This window comes from Bos grunniens, chromosome 5 (assembly GCF_055505025.1).
Source record: "Bos grunniens cultivar Pamir isolate PY7600 chromosome 5, Bosgru_T2T1.0, whole genome shotgun sequence".
Lineage (NCBI taxonomy): Eukaryota > Metazoa > Chordata > Mammalia > Artiodactyla > Bovidae > Bos > Bos grunniens.
This window is the reverse complement of record NC_141169.1, coordinates 46773362-46794484: the sequence shown is the minus strand read 5'-3', so window position 1 is coordinate 46794484 and position 21123 is coordinate 46773362.

The window sequence follows — 21123 nt, the reverse complement described above, 5'->3', positions numbered from 1 at the left end:
ACTGAGATTTTTTGAAGCACAGATTCCCTTTCTGCCACTGTGCTGTTTGCAGTTAGTGAGGGCTGGTAAACGCAGGCTTCAGAATCATACTGTGTGACCTTGGATGAGTCTCTTGCCCTTTCTAAACCTCGATTTCTTCTCTTGGAAAAAAGGGGAGGGGGCGGATAATATAAACCTCTCAGGAGTTGAGGGGATTAAATAATTTTGTGTAGCTTTCAGCAACATGCCTAGCACATAAGGGGTGCTGAATAGAAGCCATTCTAACTGTCAAGCCATTGGCAATGTTACCTGCTCCACAGTGCTCTGAGCAGACTGATGGCTGAAGGCTTAGACACAGGCCCATGGACAGTACAGCATTTTTTTTTTTTTTTAATGCTATCTGGGGCCAAGGATTTGGGATAATGTTTCAATTCTGAGCATCTCTTGCTTCCTACTTCCCCTCCATCCTTTCTGTGTGTTAGTAGTTCAGTTGTGTCTGACTCTCTGTGACTCCATGGACTGTAGCCCTCCAGGTGCCTCTGTCCATGGAATTCTCCAGGTAAGAATACTGGCTGCTAAGTCGCTTCAGTCGTGTCCGACTCTGTGCGACCCCAGATATGGCAGCCCACCAGGCTCCCCCATCCCTTGGATTTTCCAGGCAAGAACACTGGAGTGGGTTGCCATTTCCTTCTCCAGTGCATGAAAGTGAAAAGTGAAAGGGAAGTCACTCAGTCATGTCTGACTCTTAGCGACCCCATGGACTGCAGCCTACCAGGCTCCTCCATCCATGGGATTTTCCAGGTAAGAATACTGGAGTGGGGTGCCATTGCCTTCTCCGAAGAATACTGGAGTGGTTACCATTTCCTTCTCCAGGGGATCTTCCTAACCCAGGGATCAAACCTGGGTCTCCCTCATTGCAGTCAAATTCTTTACCATCTAAGCCACCAGGGAAGTCATTCTTTAATCCCTAAAATAAATGTGGGATCAGGGATCAGACATACAGTTGATACAAGGCTTCACCTAATGAACTGCCCTAGAATTCAGATGACTGTTGGGAAGGACAGAGTTGTGAGGAAGGAGCTGTGTTTAAAATCTAGAAAGGACATTATTCCATGAAACCAGCCCCAATCTCCACCTGCAAGGAGTGAGTGATTCAATGAGAAAGATCTTACAGGGATTCCCATGTCTTATGACTGGTTGCCGTGTTGTATTTTTTCTCCTAATTTAGTAGGAAGTGTTTGACCACAACTTTCGTGCTGTCATCTCAGGAATAGCGTGTGAGGATGGAGGTTTCCACTGCTGGTAAATATGCACAGGTGAAAAAAGGTCCCACTTCTAGGTCTTAAAACTTCCCTAAGACTTCTCACATGCATTGTGTTCAGAGCTGGGCCTAATTAGAAATGACCCCAGGGGAAGATTTCATTTTGCTTTTAACAGATTTTCTCCCAGTGGGCTTGGGAAGCAGACGGTCCTCTCTCACAGGCCAGCTCCCCACCGTTCACCCCAGGACACCTTGGCAGCAGCAGGTGGGAAGATAGGCAACCTTGGAAAGCTGATCAAGGTTGACTTTCCATGTTGCTCCCCTGAAAGCTACTGGGGAAAAGAGTGCAAAGTTGGAGCTCCAGCAACCTTGTAGTTAGTTTAAAAATGTATCTGCCTGTGAAATTGTTTCCAGGCCTCAGGGATTTTTGCCCAGCTCTTCCCAGGCTTCTAGAGCCAAGCGTTCAGAGGATGGAGCTCCCACCCGGATTTTGGGGACTGGCGTTATCCCATCAGGCGCATGATCATGTTTACTGGGATCTGTGCTCACTTTGGAGGCTGCTTTATGAGTATTCACCGAATGGCCTCTCACTTGGAGGCCAGAAGGGCATTTTGTATTACTGTAGGATGCCAGCATACACCACCCCCAAATAGGCCCCTAGGCATAAGGATTGCTTTGAGAAACAGCAGACAGAGAGAAGTTCTGGAAACAGAATAAAAGTTGCCCTTTTGTAAAGAAAATTTATGCCTATAAAGGAGATCTCCATTTGAAAGAGGGAGAAGGGGGTCTCCCTTTCTGGACCAGGAAGAGAAGGATGACTCTAAACCAGAAGAGGCTTAGCCGTGGTGAAGCCACAGGCTGAAGTTTGTATAAAGAAGTTTACCCTATTTAGTTCCTGGTCACCTGTCCACACGTGACCTCCCCCCACCACTATCCTCTCTTTGATTTATCTAAGGGTGGTATTTTAGCCTGAATTCTAAGCTGCCTCCTTGAGTTACTTATTTTTCTAGGTGTATCCCATGTGTGTGGGATGTACACGTTAGTAAATGTTACTTTTTTTCTTGGCAATCTCTCTCTCGTTCCAGGGGCCCCAGCCAGGAACTTAGAAAGGTGGAGGAAAATTTTTTCCTACCCTGCAGGACCAAAGTCATGAAACTCCTTTCATTTAGATGTTTAACATGGTCTAAATATACTTTTAGCCAGAGATAAGGGGATCCAAGGACAAGCCTGAAACCTACACCAGCACGGGGCATGCGTGTACATGTCTGTGTGCACACAGAAGTCTATTAATTTATGCAAACAAAACAATTATATGACATTGTATGGGGGATGGTTAAAGGTATTAAATTTTTAAACGCCAATATTTAAATCAGGGTTACAAAAGCTGTGGTATGATTTGGTGCCATCCTTCCTTTTAAAAATATAGTATGCTTATAGCATCCAAATTTGAGAGTGAACTATGTTTAGACAGCTTCCCTGGTGGCTCAGATGGTAAAGAATCTGCCTGCAATGTGGGAAACCCAGGTTCAATCCCTGGGCTGGGGAGATCCACTGGAGAAGGGAATGCCTACCCACTCCAGTATTCTTGCCTAGAGAATCCCATGGACAGAGGAACCTGGCAGGCTACAGTCTATGGGATTGCAAAGAGTCAGACATGACTGAGTGACTAACACTCCCCTGTATTTAAATGGCCTGAATATGTACCGAAAGTTGCAGTGAATGCTTATTAAGCTGATTATAAACCCAAAATACATGGCACCCAAGATGGCAAGTACAAAGATATTTATGGCAACAAGAGGGCAAATTGATAGAAACCAGAATTGTTTTGGAAAATCTGGAAGGAATGTTGTGTTAAGTATGGGAATTTCTCCTGGAAAATGTAGCTCATACTATGCCAGTCAGGGTGAGTCCTAGTCACCTTCTTCCTCAGAACTGACAGACCATTTTAATCTCTTGAAAACTGTGTAATTTCAGACTTCTCCATTTCATTCATTACAGCAGACACAATGGATACAAAAACAACTTGTATATTGTTTGGTTCTATTAAATGCTAATTACCATTAGTACTGGGCTATACTGATGAGCTGTTCCGGGCAAGAATGCTGGAGTGGATCGCCAGTGCCTTCTCCGATACTGATGAGCTGTGGTGTAGTGTGTTAAGCTTTGACTTTGCACGACCCCAAAGAAACTAGGTCCAGAGGTAACTAGAAGCCTGTGTTGACTTTCTTACATAAACCTACCCCGAACACTAATACGGAGGGCTGTTTATAAACAGCCCTCCGAGACGAGGAGTGTTGCCCCTTAAGTGTGCAGAGATGAGCGTTTGGCTCTGAGAAGTGTTTTGGAAATATTTGAATTGGCCTGAATTCCCAGGTTTGAGGCAGAACTGTGGGCCCTCCACGTGGATTGTTTGTTGTGGTTGCAGTTGCCAACACTGGTTCTCAAAGTTTAAGAGAGGTGTCAGTCGGTGGTGATGCTGTTCTCATCTTCTGTGTGTGCTAGAGAAAAGGACATGCCCAGAAGCAGACAGGCTTGAAAGCAAGTGCCTGTGTGTTTACAGGGAGGAGAGAAGGAAAGGCCAGGGGTGGGGGAGGGGGAGCACTATCAGTCTGACGGAGCGTGCGTTGGTACTTTCTAGATAAAATGCCCCCTAAGAAAAAACAACAGATCAACCTCAACCATTAGCTCTGCTGAGATGCACTTCACCAAAGGAGCAACTTCTCTCTGTTGAGAGAAAATGCAATTTTAAAAAGGTGCTGACTCCAGCTGGTGCTCACATCAGCCCCTAACTTGACCTACTATGAGCAGACCTCTGTGGGTCTCCCAAGGTGGTCAATGAGCCAAAAATCAACCTTTCAGAAGATCAGAGCCCTAAGGTCTGGCCTACGAACTGTATCATAGCATATTTTGGGACTGTGGATAAGAAATAATTATATAGCTGAAAACCAAAAGTTGGTAGATTTATTCCATTCCAGACTTAGTGCCTCCTAGTTAATATAATTTGACTTCTCCTCTCTTTTAGTCTGTCCTGCCCGCCTCAGATTTTTTTGTTTTTAAACCAGAGTGAATCATGACATGCATTGGGGTCTCATAAAAATTAGAGAATGGCATCACTGACTCGATGGACCTGAGTTTGGGTGAACTCCGGGAGTTGGTGATGGACAGGGAGGCCTGGCGTGCTGCAATTCATGGGGTCACAAAGAGTCGGACACGACTGAACAACTGAACTGAACTGAACTGAATCACTTGGTAAGATAGAAATCATGATCATGAAAATTAGGGGTTTGAGAAAATCCCTCTCTGAATGACTTCTCAGGAGAAGCAAGGAGCTGTCCTTTTGAGAAGATTTCAATGTCATACTCCTTTTTCCTCTCACTAACTCAAATTTCTAGAATATTCTCTTAACTGTAGTCAAATAGTAATAATAATAATGGTAGTAATAAAAAGAAACATAAAGATTTGTGGCTAAAAGAAGCCTTAGTACTTAAAGAAAAAGAAAATGAACCTGCTGAACAACTTCAGCTTTGCCTCCTTTGAGATGCTATCTTGTAGCAGGACTTAAAAAAAATTTGCATGATGTAGTTACTAATTATATAACTTGAGAATTAGACACTAGGACATGTATCCAGTCTCTATTACCATCCTAGAGAGAAACAGAACACTGAATTCCAGTACTGAATGTATCATTTAGAGTGCTACATCAGCTCTTCAAAGGAAAGCATAATTTCTAGGGCTGAGGAAGAAGCAAATAAAATCACAGTTTACACAGAACCGTTTGATCCCTGTCTAGGGTAAAATGAGTCTCTGGTTTTGTTGTTGCTATTTTTCTTTCTTGGCCATGCTGGTGGTTTACTGTGTGTGTGCGTTCAGTCATTTGCACATTTGTGTATATGGTCTGCTTGTCTAATCACGGCTTCCTTAGGGTCATCATCCACAGTCATACAAATCATGCAGCCTCACTCCCACTCCTCACCCCCTGAATAGGGCCGTGATGTTGTGAGTCAAGATCAGGACCACTGCCAAGCCTAATACAGGCCCCGGACACAGCAGAAAAAAGAACTGCCCCGATTCTCCTGTGAGCAGGGGAAGGAGGTTAAGCAGGGACGACTTTGCTGAGTTGGAAGGCTTACTGTAGAGAGAGTGAGGAATCTTTTGATCTTCATTTGTAGGTGTGATCTTGGGTCTTACATAGGCCTGGTGGTTTCTCTAGCCCTGGGCATTGGCTCAGAAATTTGCAAAGTTCCCAAACCAGTTATGGAATCAGGTCCTGGCCTGCCCTTAGGCAGTTCAGGGCACTGGGGCCTGAGCAGTAGACGCTGCCCTCCCTCCTCTCTTGGTCATCCTCGGTCCACCTTCCTCTCTGGCAGTGAAACCCCCTTGGGTTTGGCAAGGCGACCCCTATCCCTCAAAGTGAGAGTATGACCAGAGGAACCAAAGAAGTTCATCCTTGGTATTAACTTTGCAATTCTGCTCTCAAAGTTTTCCCAAACTTTTTATACCTTTATACATTCTACTAGAAATTTGGGGGATGGGGGGGAAGAAAAATTCTAATTTGATCCTATTTGTTTTGAGGGTGTTGTCCAGGCACTGGTATTTTTTAAAAGCTGTTAGTCGATCCTAACATTTATCTCAGGTTAAGAAAGGCTGAGATGGAGTTAGGCAGTGCCCAGAAGCTGAAGTCTAGACAGCCTGCCAGAGGCTCTTTTTGCTTTCTACATTTCCATCCATGTTGCCAGTACACCCTCTCCCACCCCTGTACCCCCAAACCTTCATACAACTGCACTGGGCATGTTTCAACAGGGCTGCTCTTGAGGTTGGAGATCTCTCTCTCCTGGCAACCAGAAATATATGTCTGGGAGAAGCTAGATTGTTTAACTGCACTGACGACCTTCATGTGACCTAGGGCTCCTTCCTAGGGACATATAAGCCCATCTGCTCTTTTCACAGGGGCTCTGTTTTAACTGGTGCCATCAGGCAATCTCTGCCTTTCAGGATATTGTCAGGTCTGTACCTAGGCTTTGGAGGACTCAGATGTCTGGATCACAATCTGAATGGCAGCGTTCCTGCTTTCTGGAATGTTGGATTCATGCATCAAAGCCATAGAGGAACGGCTGGCATTTTGTTGCTCAATCTGGACTCAAAATTCTTAGAGATTGGAATTTTGCTAATGAGAGCATCTATAGTGGAAGTTAGACTAAGGGGATAAGTTAAAGATTGGGCTTTGGTGGGTGTCTGTCTTCTGATTAGGATACTGGTGGTTTAATGGCTGAGAAGTATGCAGTTAGTTATATATGGAGACTCGTGATTACGTAAGAGATCCCCCAGCAGATTAGAATATCTGTGATCAGTACTGGAAGGTTCCAGAGGCCTTTGCTTCACCCCAGTGCCACAGACGGCCATCTCCAGCCTCCTGAAGCCGGGCTCCGTTTGTGTGCTGTGTCAGGGATAATGAAATCAGACAGGCCCACAGAGACCGCTTTTCCCTCCTCACAAATTTTTAATAAAATGCTTTGAACAACAGAGCTGGGCATCTCTGAAGCCTGAAATTAAAGCAATAAGATGGAAGATGACTCGCTTGTCAGTCTGCACCAGACTGCATCACCAATACAAATTCCCAGGGAGCTTTTTCTAAATCTGCCGACAATGTGAGGCTTTCCATCTGGAGTCTTCTCTTCCTTATTTTCATAGGAAGAAAATCCAGCACTGAGCAAGAGAAAAAAGGGACCCTTCATTCTCTGCCACTAACATGTGACTCAAGCCCTGAATTGGGTTTTCACAGAAAGTAATTTTGGGAGAGACTCACTCTTGAATATGTAAGTGTCCCTGATTCAGATTTCTGGAGACAGAAAGTAATCAGTTATTCATATGCTCATCACTGCTCACCCACTTGCTTTGCAAGAGGAATGACCACTTGAGGTTCCTGGACTCTCTAGATCCCCATGTTCACCTTAGTCTTCCCTCTTTCCACCCTCCCCCCGCAACCCGCTGCCACAGGAAAATACTTACTAGATTCCCAGGTGGAACTAGTGGTAAGGACTCCACCTGCCAATGCAAGAGACCTAAGAGGCGCAGGTTCCATCCCTGGGTCAGGAAGATACCCTGGAGAAGAGAATGGCTACCCATGTCAGTATTCTTGCCTGGAGAATCACATGGTTGGAGAAGCTTGGTGGGCTACAGTCCGTAGAGTCACAGTCAGATACAACTGAAGCGACTTAGCACATAGAAGGATACAACTCAGGAACACCCAGATGGAAGAGATACACAAAGCTGCTGCTGCTGCTGCTAAGTCACTTCAGTCGTGTCCAACTCTGTGTGACCCCATAGACAGCAGCCCACCAGGCTCCGTCCCTGGGATTCTCCAGGCAAGAACACTGGAGTGGGTTGCCATTTCCTTCTCCAATGCATGAAAGTGAAAAGTGAAAGTGAAGTCGCTTAGTCGTGTCCAACTCTTAGCGACCTCATGGACTGCGGCCTACCAGGCTCCTCCGTCCATGGGATTTTCCAGGCAAGAGTACTGGAGTGGGGTGCCATCGCCTTCTCCGATACACAAAGCAAGGGTGGGTAAAAGGGTGCAGAACTTCCATGCCCCATCAGAGCTCACTACCCGCCCAGTACCACTACATATTCATCAAGCTGGAACTTCTCTGGATCCCATAAGTTCAGGGATTTTTTTTTTTCCCTCCTAGGTTTTTTGTTTACTTGTTTTGTTTTTGTTTTTTAACTGGAAGAAGATTACTTTACAATGTCATATTGGTTTCTGTCATACCACCTTCGTCTTGATGTCCACTCTTGCCTGGGCACTGGTGAAGGAATACAGCATGCCTGGTGTCTTGGAGCTGGCATGCCAGGGCCCAGGACTGACCAGTGACACTCACAGAAGTACTATAATGTCATCTCAGGTGGCGCTAAGTGTCATGAGGACAAAATCAAACACACGACGGGGCTGAGCATCATGGAGGATGGGGATATTTTAGATAAGGTGTGTGTGAAAGGCGTCTAAGCTCTACGTTGTAAATTAAGTATCTATGTAGGCTGACCCTTTTTTCAAAGCAAAACTCTTGGCATTAATTCTGCAAGTAAAAGTGTTTCGTCTTCTACGAAAGAAACTTCATTTGACTGAAATTTGAGAATTAGTAGCTCTCTTTTTTTCTCCTCTCCATTCCCTTCTCTACTTTCTCCTCTCCTCCCGCTCCATCTCAATCCCAGTTCCTCTCTTCTCCTGTGTCTCTTTTTCATCTTTCTCCTGTCTTGACCATGTATTCATATCCAGGAAGAAAAATAAATGCAAAATACTTCTACCCCTTTGTATATCAGGGGTTATTTCTAGAGTCCTAAGCTCACCAACGGGAAGGTTTGCAGCAGTTCACCTCTGCGGCCTTGCATCTTCTTGCTGGGTCCCTCCAGATGGAAATTTGACCATACCTATCTGGGGGCTCAGGCCTAGACTTCCTATAACATATAAAAGACATGAGTCTCCTGCTGAAAATGCCTAAAGAAAACAGTGAACCACCAATCTAAGTTCTGTACTGATACTACCTGTTTTTTTCCACATTAAGGCAAAGCTAAATGAGGTCATCTTTTTTGTGGCCATGTCTCCAGTAAGGCTCAGTGTCCTGGCAGAGGATACAGTTCCACACAAGTAGTTTTAAGTGAAGAGAGTATAGTGATGGGGCTATGTGAGTGGTAGGGTACAAGCAAGGGAGCAAATAGTGGTTGGTGAAGCAGAGATCAGAGAGCAGAAAGCCATTACTCCTCCAGGGCTGAAGAGCAAGGGGAAGGGGAATTTGCTTCCAGAGCCCAGTGAGAACAGGAATCCTGAAGGCAGTGACCTGACAGGATGCCGCCTGTCAGAGGACGGCAAGGAGCAGGAGCCAAGCAGGCAGGAAATATCCAAGCAGGCTGTCTCTCCTCTCACTCTCTAGCCTCAAACCCACCCCGAAGTCTGCTGTCTGGGAGCATGGACAGCTGCCCTGGGGATGCAGAACAGAGACAGAGAAAGGAGCAGGAGGAAAGAACGTGCAGGATCTAGAGTCCACAGACCAGCCTTCCTACCCACCTCCTATTAGATGTTCCATGGGCGCATCCAGAGTGGCTACTACACCAATCATCCTTCATTTCTTCCTTCAGTTGTAATAGCCACATATTGAGCAGCATCACGTTTGGTAAATGGGCCCCTGATCAAAGTGCTAAGGTGACCTAATTCTATCCCAGCTTTTAATTTCCTCTATTTTCAGCAACTGGTCTGTGAAGACTTGATCTGACCCTGTGTGTCCTGCCTGTGGCCCCTCTGTTCCCCAAGTCCTTCTTTTGTAGTTGAAAAGTTCATTTCCAAAGACTTTAATGATTTCCTTTCTAAGTAAACTCATAAGAAATTCCCCTTCAATTTTAGGGCCTGTCTATGATTTTCTTATTCCTTAATATTTTCTTTCAGAGAGAAATTCAGGACTTGAAAGTCAGCCTAAGGTCATTTGCCTGTCGTGGAAGCCATAAAGATGAAAGCACATTTATCTTGGTGCGGGGGGGCGGTGGGCAGGGAGGGGGCTGTTACAGCCTGGTTCTTGTTGAAGCCTTTCTAATGACCATATTCTCTGGCTCTGGCTACAGTTATTTCATGGTTTATATTACAGGCTATAGCAGTTCCTTTCTTGGCTGAAATCATTTTTTGGCCTTGGCTGAGAGTATTTTTTTTTTTTCTTTTTGCCCTAAGAAAAAGACAGCTCTTGAGAACTTTGCCAAAGACACACATTCACACAAACCTGCCCAATAAATCAGTGTTTAAAAAATGTAATAGCTCAGCTCACATTTAGTATGAAGAATGGCTGTTGTCTACCTCTGTCCACTTTGAAGAAACGCATCTCTCTGCTGCTTCTGAGGAAGGATCCTGTCCTTTGCTGTGTTTCGTGGGTGAACAGAGAGATACCACCTTAAACTGATATTGATCCACAGGCTTTACCAACCCAAAGCCCTACCAAGGGCATGTCCGCTCATCTGAAAGCCGAATAGCATCACTAATTAGACCCAGGATTTATGCTTCTGTTCCTTGGGTAGCACTTCATAAGCACCTCCAAACTCACCCTCTCTCTAGCCTGAGACTAAGGAAGGCACGTGTGAAAGAAGCTGTCAATATTAAGTGATGTTCTATTGGAACCCTTGAGGCCTTACTGTTGCTGAGAGTCATGTGGCCTCTGTTTGTAGCTCTGGAAAGTTTAAGTGTTCAGCCTTGAAGAGAGGACCTCCACCCATGAAAATCTGTCTTTAGCCCATTCCATATTCAGTGAAATTGGTCTCCTTTCCCTTGACCCCATGTTGTCATCAGAAGGTAAGCTGGGGATGCAGAAGCTGCCACATTGGTTTTCTCCCTCCACCCCCACCCCCACCACCACCCTGTGGAGAGAGAAGAGGAAGCTTTTAGTATTTCACCCTTTAGTGAGTTAATAGGGACATTAGTTGTTTAACCATGGGCTGGGCTGCCTCTTATTACTCGTACAATGGCCATAGTCCTTTGCCTCCTGGAGACATTGTGAAATGCTGAATGGCCCAGTCCTTGGGCTAGCCAGGTCTCCTGCCTGCTGGGAAGAGCCAGCAGCCATGAGAGCCACACTCTGCAGTCTCTGCTCACTATTGGGTCTGTTTTCAACAGCCAGCAGGAACACCTGCACGCCCGCCCTTCTGAGGTGGGCGCAGCTGCTGTGACAGTGACACATGGTCTGTGGGGCAGGCCTGGCACATACTTGTCAGTCCCTCTGTGGTCCTCTTTTCTACAGCCTTTCCCACCCTCCTGAGACTGTTCTTTCTTCTGGATTTATTTCAGTGACCCTTGGGGTTGAGACAGTTTATTTTGCCCCGCTTCCTGGATCTAGCATTTATTGTCTGCAAATACTGTTATTTGCAAAGAGGACTAGATCCTGGTTTTTAGATTCTCAGTAACTGGCGAATCTGCTGTGACCAGTGCTCAAGCTAGCGTCCACCCTGCTTTCTATGAAAGGGTTAACCTCAAGGCAGCGTGTTGTGTCAGCCCCGCTGGTCTTCCGCCAACTTCCCTCTGATGGGCTGCGGGCTACCATATTAGGAATGTGTGAAGATTCAGCTCCCCCGGTGTACACAGCAGGAGCTCTCCTGTCAGTCTGAAAGGCAGGCGCTATATTTAGCATCAGGCCCCAGGGAATAGCAGCTCCACGTGGGAGGGGGCTGCGGGAATGCAGTTGTGCATTGAATCTCAACTCCAGTCCCCACGGAGGAGGCTGAAGCCCTGGGAAAGAGCTGGGCTCTTCCTCCCTCCACCTCCTCCAGTGTCTGCATGGCATCTTTTCCAGGTCAGGGAAGAAGTCCCTTTCATCTCTGCTGTTTCTTTTAACATGGAGGAAAGGAACCATGATTGTTGAATGAACCATCACTCAAAATGTTGTAAACAGCGATTTGTCTCCCTCCAGCCCTCTTCTCCCATATCGAGTTAACTAACCACTAATATAATGCGTGGAATAATTTTATTGCCTTATGATCTCTCTCTACTGAGGAAATAAGAGGAATTGCCTCCCTTTGGTTTTTGCAGAAAATGTATCTTTGGTACTAAAAAGGTTTTATTTCACATTGCAGAAGCCTCTGGGTCTAAAAGTATATCTTCCTTTATAAAATATAATTGTATAAGTAAAACATAATTACATATAAATTGATTTCTTACAAAGTCCATATATAATTTTATATAATATAGTAACATTCTATGAAAGAGTTGTTAACTCATTTGATGATATGGAGGAAGTGCCTTGTTTAATGGACTTGTAACAGTAGCTCTGTTTTAAGGGTAGTTTATTGAGGGTAGAAGGAGAAAGGGTGACAGAGGATGAGATGGTTGGATAGCATCATAGACTCAGTGGACATGAGTTTGAGCAAACTCTTGGAGATAGTGAAGGACAGGGAAGCCTGGCGTGTTGCAGTCCATGGGGTTGCAAAGAATCGGACATGACTTAGCAACTGCTGCTGAGTCACTTCAGTCATGTCTGACTCTGTGCGACCCCATAGACGGCAGCCCACCAGGCTCCCCCATCCCTGGGATTCTCCAGGCAAGAACACTGGAGTGGGTTGCCATTTCCTTCTCCAATGCATGAAAGTGAAAAGGGAAAGGGAAGTCGCTCAGTCATGTCCAACCCTCAGCGACCCCATGGACTGCAGCCTACCAGCTCCTCCGTCCATGGGATTTTCCAGGCAAGAGTACTGGAGTGGGGTGCCATTGCCTTCTCCGACTTAGCAACTAAACAACAACAATAACCCAGGAATGATCAGTTCCAGGGGCAGTTTTGCTCTGTGTCTCTCTCTCTCCCTGCTACATTTGCCATTTCAATTGACTAAGACTTCAGATTTGGCCAAGTTCATTTCTAACTCTGAGGCTTGGGAAACATTTAAAATATGGTATTCTCCTTATTCCCACATATTTGCCTCTGCAACAAAACTCACTAATTTCCCCAGACTGTTTGGTAGTTGAGTGAAGAGCTATAGTCAAAATATTGCATAGGCCTAAAGTTTCTGATTGGGAAATGCATTGAAATAAGAAGTCAAAGCCACAGCATTTGTAACCACCATCATCCACAGCAGGAATTCTGCTTCAGAGCTCCAGCTAGGATGAAATGATCTTTTAGATGGCCCTGATTGAAACTAAGTCTTTCCTGATATCTCAGTTGGTAAAGCAGAGAAGGCGATGGCACCCCACTCCAGTACTCTTGCCTGGAAAATCCCATGGATGGAGGAGCCTGGTAGGCTGCAGTCTATGGGGTCGTGAAGAGTCAGACATGACTGAATGACTTCACTTTCACTTTTCACTTTCATGCATTGCAGAAGGAAATGGCAACCCACTCCAGTGTTCTTGCCTGGAGAATCCCAGGGATGGGGGAGCCTGGTGGGCTGCCGTCTATGGGGTCGCACAGAGTTGGACACGACTGAAGTGACTTAGCAGCAGCAGAAGCAGTTGGTAAAGATTCTGCCTGCAATACAGGAGACCCCAGTTTGATTCCTGGGTCAAGAAAATCTGCTGGAGAAGGGATAGACTACCCACTCCAGTATTCTTGGGCTTCCCTGTGGCTCAGCTGGTAAATAATCTGGCTGCAATACAGGAGATCTGGGTTCAGTCGCTGGGTTGGGAAGATCCCCTGCAGAAGGCAACGGCTATTCACTTCAGTATTCTGGCCTGGAGAATCGGGGTCACAAACAGACACAACTGAGTGACTTTCTTAAAACTGTAGCATAATCTGTGTGACTGGGTTAGAGTGGTCAACAGTCTGGTAAACTGAAGACCTTTAGAATACTGCAGATGGATAATGGGAATCCTTGCAGGAGAGAATTTAACTGGATCAGCAGCACATCCTTCTGTGTGTATTGTTCAGGAAAAGTACACACAGCAAGTGTATAATGTGCACTATGGCCAGGTATGGATAAAAGTTAACCATGGTGCTTCTGTGCAGATCCAGAGGGCCCTGGAAAAGTGGGGGTTGGGCAGATACCGAGGATGGAGGCAGAGTCGATAGAGGGAAGGAAGGCTGAGACTTGTGTACTGACAGCCAGGTATGGAAGCCCAGGCAGAAGCTACGGTCCGGGAAAGACCCCAGAGATGACAGTGCCTGCAGAGGCAGGTGGGGTGGGGCACAGGGGGCCATGGTAAGAGGAATCTCAGGGAGGCAGTGTAGGAGGTAGGCTAATTAGGAGCCATGGTCCTGCCTCCAGAAGACCAGGCATCTTGGAGTGGGATGGTAGTTTGGAAGAGATGGGGGAGAGCAGGCAAGGAATGCAAGGCAAAGATGCATGCAAAGAGGAACTACTTAAGGTTTCAAGACAAGGGTGCAGGCAGAGACAAATCAGCAAGAATCTGGCTTCCAGATAATTACAGTTCGTAATAATGATTATGATAACTAATGATTATTACCCATTATGTGCCAAGCCTGGAAAACACTGAGCTAAGCATATTGTATGCACTGTATGCATCGTCTTGTATAATTTTATTTTTTGGCCCTGCCACACAGCTTGTGGATCTCAGTTCCCAGTTCAGGGCTCTTGGCAATGAAAATGGAGTCCTAACCACTGGACTGCCAGGGAATTCCCTGTCTTACGTAATTTTTCTAGTAATCCTATAACCTTGATGTTCTTATTTTTATTAATTGGAATATAGTGACTTACAATGTGATAGTTTCTGCTGTGCAGCAAAATGAATCAGCTATATGTATACATAATTTCCCTCTTTTTTGGATTTCCTTCCCATTTAGGTCACCACAGAGCACTGACTAGAGTTCCCTGTGCTATACAGAAGGTTCTCATTAGTTCAGTTCATTTGCTCAGTCGTGTCCTAATCTTTGCGACCCCATGAACTGCAGCATGCCAGGCCTCCTTGTCCATCACCAACTCCCAGACTTTACTCAAACTCATGTCCATTGAGTCAGTGACACCATCCAAGCATCTCACCCTCTGTCATCCCCTTCTCCTCTTTCCTTCAATTTTTCCCAGCCATCAGGGTCTTTTCCTTCGCATCAGGTGGCCAAGTATTGTAGCTTCAACTTCAGCATCAGTCCTTCCAATGAATATTCAGGACTGATTTCCTTTAGTATGGACTGGTTGGATCTCCTTGCAGTCCAAGAGACTCTCAAGAGTCTTCTCCAACACCACAGTTCAAAAGCATCAATTCTTCAATGCTCAACTTTCTTTATAGTCCAACTCTCACATCCATACATGACTACTGGAAAAACCATAGCCTTGACTAGATAGACCTTTGTTGACAAAGTGATGTCTCTGCTTTTTAATATGCTGTCTAGGTTGGTCATAACTTTTCTTCCAAGGAGCAAGCGTCTTTTAATTTCATGGCTGCAATAACCATCTGCAGTGATTTTGGAGCCCCCAAAAATAAAGTCTGCCACTGTTTCCACTGTTTCCCCATCTATTTCCCATGAAGTGATGGGACTAGATGTCATGATCTTAGTTTTCTGAATGTTGAGTTTAAGCCAACTTTTTCACTCTCCTCTTTCACTTTCAACAAGAGGCTCTTTAGTTCTTCTTCGCTTTCTGCCATAAGGGTGGTATCATCTGCATATCTGACGTTATTGATATTCCTCCCCACAATTTTGATTCCAGCTTATGCTTCATCCGGCCCAGCATTTCTCCTGATGTACTTTGCGTATAAGTTAAATAAGCAGGGTGACAATATACAGCCTTGACATACTCCTTTCCCGATTTGGAACCAGTCTGTTGTTTCATGTCCAGTTGCTTCTTGATCTGTATATAGATTTCTCAGGAGGCAGGCGAGGTGGTCTAGTATTCCCATCTCTCTCAGAATTTAAATAGTTTGTTGTGACCCACACAGTCAAAGGCTTTAGCATAGTCAATAAGGCAGAAGTAAATGTTTTTCTGGAACTCTCCTGCTCTCATTAGTTATTTTATACATAATGTCAATAGTGTATAAATGTCAATCCCAATCTCCCAATTCATCCCACTTCCCTTGTTCCCCCTTGGTGTCCATACATTTGTTCTGTGTCTGTGTCTCTATTTCTGCTTTGCAAATAGGTTTGCCTGTACCATTTCCCTAGATTCCACAAATATGCATTAATAAATGATACTTGTTTTTCTCTGTAAGTGGCACAATTTCATTCCTTTTTATGGCCGAGTAATACTCCATTGTGGTACTCTTATTTTCATCATTAAACATATGGGGAAAGTGAGGCCAAAGGTACTTGGTTAATGAATAATGGAGCAGAGATTCAAATCCCCGATTTCTGACTAGAACCTCAAAACCTAACTGCTTCACCACACTGATTCTCCAAATGCTAGAGCTCTTGAAACAAGTTTAAGGTTTAGTTAAAAAAGGTGGAAGCTGTTTCTAGCATCAGAATTTCTCACTCTACAAGTTGGATCTGATGCTGTTATTTATTTGAGTAGCTTATCATATGTAAGAGATTGGGCTAAGTGCTGGGCCTATGGGGATAAACTTGATAGAGTCCCTCAAGGAATATTGTGATAGACAAAATATATAAATCACAGCACCATGTGGTAAGCGCTTATAAAGCATAGTATTAAGTACTGAAATGGCAACCTACTCCAGTATTCTTGCCTGGAGAATCCTGTGGACAGAGGAGCCTGGTGGGCTGCTGTCCATAGGGTTGCGTAGAGTCGGACACGACTGAAGCGACTTAGCATATGCATGTATGCATTGGAGAAGGAAATGGCAACCCACTCCAGTATTCTTGCCTGGAGAATCCCAGGGATGGAGGAGCCTGCTGGGCTGCCATCTATGGGGTCGCACAGAGTCAGACATGACTGAAGCAACTTAGCAGCAGCAGCAAAGGGGGCGTTAACGATGAAAGGAACAAGAGAAAGCTTGAAGAGGTGATATTTAAGGATTCTTGAGGGAACAGTAACAGTGGCCCAGGTTGACAGGCAATGAAGGATATTCTTCTAGGTGAAGAGGGGGGATTGCTTGGATTATTGGGGATCTGCAAGCAGCCTGGTATAGGTGGAGCAGTAGGATATTAAGTAGGAAAGTACGCTGAAGCCATATAATAAAAGGCCTTACATCCCAGAGTAAGGAGGTTAAGGTCTGTTGAGTTTCAAACTAGAGCTTCTGAAAATCTCCTTATACCAAGGTCAGGACTGATCACAGGGATGATTCTGTAGGCTATGCTGAAAATCATGCCTTGGGTTAAGGGAGAAATCCTAAATGGCAACTAGTCTGGCCTGATAAGATCCAGATAAACAGGATCCCAAAGAATTTGTCCTGAAGGGTCATAACTGTCTTTGGAATATATAGATAAGCCATCTTCCTTTGCCTACAATACCCTGAGCACGTTAGCTGGAGCTTCTAATAAAAACTTGTTCCAGTACTCATGAAGATTTTCAATTTCCTTTTAACCTGCAAGAAGCTGATTAAATTAAGCACTATTGACTTCCAGGCTCTTAAAATAGAAACTCATTTAGAGGGATCAGCAGTCAGAATAACATTCAGTGTCACCCTCTGGTTCACTCCTTTCCGCCACTCTCCCTTGGTTCCACAGAGATAGAATATTTTTCATCCATGACGCTCTGTAGATGTGTAGGTTTTCCTGGGGAACCCAACTCTCCACCTTCTCAGTAGCTACTTGCTGAAGAAACATGTCACAGGACCAGACTGACTCCTTTAAGTTTTGGATAAAAACCACAATATGGACACTTGCCAGTGGCCAGGAATCCTACTGGGCCTCCACAGAAATGTACTTCTGTCTTCTTCCAGTTGGTTGTTTCATACCTTCTCCTCCCTCCCACTTCCCACACCTGCTTCTTCCACCAATGAGCTCATCTTATCGTTCATTTAATGATACCAGCCCTCAGAGTGGAAACCTGACCTTCCTGCCATTCTTCTCCACAAACCTGCTCACAGCTGGCCCACTGTCCACTCCAGCACCTGTGTTTCATGCACTTTCTCCCCTTATTACCCCTTTCCTTGATGACCCCTCTTTCCTCCATCAAGAATTTCTTCTCTGCTTTCTCAGTCAATAGTATACAAACATGCTTCAGAGTCTCCCACCTTAGAAAAAAATCTTACGTTTCCCAACCCCACATCCTTCTCCAAGGATCCCATGATTTCTGAGCAGTAAGACTTCCTTCTGAGACAAGTTGTCTTAATCTGGACTCTGCTTCCTCACTTCCTGGTTTTCTCTTTGAGTCTTCCCAATCTGGCTTCTTCCTACATTACTCTACTGAAACTTCATTTGTGTCTCTTCTCACCTTCACCAGTACAGCTAAGAGGGTTTGGTGCTAACCACACACCCATGCTGATCGACTTTAAATTTGTAATCACTGCTAGTGGTTCTTAGCACTGTCCAGAGGCTACACTGTATTTCTCTGGTTAATCTACACTCCCAGTTCCTGAGTATTTTATACTTTTTCTTGGACCTCCAATACCTTCCCATTCTCACCCTAGTAGATGACCTTGCTTCCTATTTTCTAGTTTTACAGAAAACAGTTTGAAGAGAACTCTCACAGTGCATGCGGCTGAATCGCCCGCCACCTTACTTTCGCCTGTGTCCAACCTTCTGTTGTGTTAAGCAAGGTGCCCATGACCTAAGGAAGGTCAAGCCCTGTTTGTGCACTGAATCCCACCTTCTCTCACCTACTCATCAACTGTCCCAGTAGTTCTGCCCTGTCCTCTTGCATCAATGTTTCCCTCTCTGCTAGATTATTGCCAGCACCCTACAGAAGTGTCACTTCTTCTCTGGCAAATAGCAGCAACGTGGTAAGCCCCCAAACTTCACTTAGCCCCATTCCTTCTCCAGTTCCCACTCCCGTTTCTTTTGCTTCCACTTTTTATCGAACCAGGTGAAACAGGTTTGTTTTGCCCAAAGCAGAGCAGGTCGAAAAGGCCAAAATGCTGAGGTCTGCAGCAAAAAGAGGGTTTATTCAAAATAAATTAGTCAAGTGGGAAGGCAAAAGAAAGCCTCAGGTCCGCCTCCCTGGAGGTGAAGGGTATAGTCTTAGGGAGCGGTGATGAGGACTTGGGCGGTAAAGAGGCCCATGAGAGCTGGGATGAAGAGTCTGTCGTGGGAAACATGAAAGAGGTAGCCTGCAGGTGAGGTGGATGTCAGGAGAGGTGCAGGGACCAGGGAGAAGAAGAAATCTAGGTGCACTCTTGGGTTTCTGCAGAGGGGGATTAGGTCCATTAACTAAGATAGGGAATCATGGAAGAGCAGGGAAAAGTAATACTCATGGTTGGGACATTCTTGAGAAAATGCCTTCCTGATACAGAAGCTTGTATTTTATCTCATACACAAGTGAGTGAACAGGGGCTTAGAGACAGAGAGCAGAAAACAGAACTAGCACTTAACAGGCTGAGTGACTAAAGGGGCAAGTCGCATAATCTCTGCCTCCATCTCACTTAAAAGTAGTAATAATATTTATCTATGCTAGAAGAACTACAGGAGATATTGCATACAAAGTAGCCTTGCCCCCAACTCAACTAATTTTGTCTTTGAATCCATGTTAGCTATTTAATGACATAAAGCTGTAATGATTTGTAGCTGAAATAAGCAACGTTCTCAAAGATACATAGCCAGAGAAGCCCAAGGTGATATTTGAACCCAGAACTGCCTCTTCGCATTTAGCACACAGATTGAGACACTGTACCCCAAGATCTCAGTGGGCTACAGCTTCACAAGCTGCACAAGATCAAGTGAAGACCCTCCACCCCTCTTTCCACCCCACCCCAACCCTTTCCACCCCCAAATTCCAGGGTCAGTGATTGTCTTTGCCCTAGTATCTCAAGAAGGTTGAATTCACAGGGAAGAGTTACAGAAGTGCATGAGAGTTGAGAAAGTCCAAACAGCAAGCTTAAGCCTTCCTTTTTTCATGAGGTAGAAGGTTAAGAGGATGAGAGTAGAATGCACTCTTAGGCTGAGCAGAGGAAACCCGAGAAAGTATGATTAACAGAGAGAAGATAACAAGTGAAGGCCCCAGTATGAAGGAAGCAGGCTGGGATGTGCCAGGAGTAGAGAAGAGTCACTTCTTCCACTGAGGGCTGGAAGGAGGTGAGTTCAGGAGCAAAGGCCCTTGTGTGCTGGAGCAGGGCTTAGGAGAGAAACGTCTAAACATTCTCTAATTTCTCAGTAAAGCTGGAGGTTCGCTTTGCCCAATACACAGCAAGGCAGATGCTGAGACGCCACGGTCTGCAGCAAAGAGAGAGCTTAATTCACAAGGCAGCCAAGCAAGGAGATGGAAGACAGTCTCAGATCTGCTTCCCCAGAGAGGAGGGGCTTGGGGTATTTATTAGATGAAGATGAAGTCACAGGGCATTCTGAGGTGTGGGGTACATGGGGAGCGTGGGGAAAGTAATTGAAAAAAGGTGCATGTAGTATCATGATTCTGCGCAGGCCCAACTAAGCTCCAGGCCTCTGCAGGTTCAAACATGGAGGTGCTTACCACCATCTGAGGGTGGAGTTTCAGCCCTTTGACATGAAAACGTCAAGGGGACGCTCATGCATGCCCAGTTGGATGGTCAGTGGTCCTATTCAGTCTTAGCCAGCTCAGTCTCCAACTAGACACAGCTGATTCCAGGCTCAGCTGAACTAGACACAGCTGACTGCAAGTTCTCAGAAAAAGAACTTGGGCAAAAATACTATTTAGGCTGTGTGCTGCTTGGAGGACACGAAAATCTTCTGTGTGTGTGCACTAAGTCATTTCAGTCCGACTCATGACGACCCTGTGGACCATGGCCCTCCAGGCTCCTCTGTCCATAGGATTCTCCAGGCAAGAATACTGGAGTGGGTTGCCATGCCCTCCTGCAGGGGCTCTTCCCAGCCCTGGGATCAAACCCATGTCTCTTATCTCTCCTGCATTGGCAGGTGGGTTTTTTTTTGTTGTTGTTTTTTTTTATCACTAATGCCACCTGGGAAGTCCACAAATCTTCTATAGCATCAATTAAAACAAATGATTAGTAAAGCCAGATTACAGGTAAAGTGGATGGGACTGATGATTACTCATGGCTTCACCTTCATAGCCAGTTTCTTTGGAAGAGCAGGCTACACTTGATGTCTCTAGTAGCTCTCCTCCCATTCTCTTCTGAATCCATTGCACTCAGGTTTTTACCCCACCAATCTCTCGTTTCACTGCAAGAAAACACCTCTTAATGAGATCAAGCAATGGCCTCAGTGTTGTTAAGTCCAAAGGTCCATGTTCTTGTTTGATGTACCAGCAGCATTTGATTGCCCTTTTCCTAAGAATACTTGCTTCACCTGGCAACCAGGACATCACGCTTGCCTAGAGTACTGCCTGCCTCTCTGCACACTGCTCTTGGATTCCTTTCTGGTTCCTCGTAGCCTTAGACATTGGAGAGGGCCAGGGATCAGTGTGTACACCTAGACTCTCTTCTTTCTACACTAGTCCTTTAGTGA